This window comes from Labrus bergylta, chromosome 6, assembly GCF_963930695.1.
Source record: "Labrus bergylta chromosome 6, fLabBer1.1, whole genome shotgun sequence".
Lineage (NCBI taxonomy): Eukaryota > Metazoa > Chordata > Actinopteri > Labriformes > Labridae > Labrus > Labrus bergylta.
In genome coordinates, this window is record NC_089200.1 from 1,916,725 (window position 1) to 1,917,745 (window position 1,021).

Below are 1,021 nucleotides of genomic sequence, written 5' to 3' on the forward strand. Positions count from 1 at the left end.
AATTAAAGTATTTGAAGTGACTGTTATAAACCAGACCCTTTTCTTCAACATATATATTGTTGTCGTGTCCTGCACATAATATATGTTGAGATTCTGAATGTCATCATGTCAGTTTCCTAATTACTTTTTGCAGCCATCCCTAAATTTAAAAAGCCTTAAAACTCTAATTCGTAAACCAACCTAAACCCATATTGGCACCACCTTATTCATCACTCAAACACTAAAGCTTAAACATATTTTTCAGTTCTGACCTCTGGAGCAGACCGTAAGAAAAGTTTCTGGGACTGAAGACTATCACTTCCTGTTCTGACTTAATAGTAAACATATTTTTATGGAAATTTAGATTTAAAAAAAATAAATCAATAATATATGACCTCTCAAACCCACCTGTAGTATTTCCGATGCCCACTAGTGGGCCTCAGTCAACACCTTGGAACAAACTACATTGTATTTATTGTTTCCCACCTTGATACACATCTTTCTATAGTGCAGTTACAATCATGTTAATCAACCTTTTGGGGATTTGTTGACTAATCTCAAATGTGATGGCTTTAACACAGATTTTGGTTATTTAAAATGTATAGTATGAGAATATTATATTCAAGAAATCAATCATTTATTAACATTAAAGGTATAATTTCACTTAAACTTCTCATCCTATAGTGCCTGCAGAGATTTATAAAGTAGAGTTACCTGTGCTGATGAGTCCCAAGATGAGAGTTAATGAAAGAATCAGCTTCGCCATGATGAACAGGAAGGTGCTGTTGAAAAGTGTTCCTGAATAGCAATAAACTATTTTTAAAGTGCTGCTTCACTTTTTATACGGTACGGATGTCCAGACAATTACACAAGCAATTGTATCATGCTCACTGATAGGGTGTGTTTCCATTTATCTGGATAATCATTCAGGCACTCATCTCTTTTGTAACCTGAAAAAAAGTAATTGTTAGCACACCTTACTACACCCATTTAATTACAGCATAGTTTCCATGTGCAGGATTGAACATCAAAAAACAGCCTA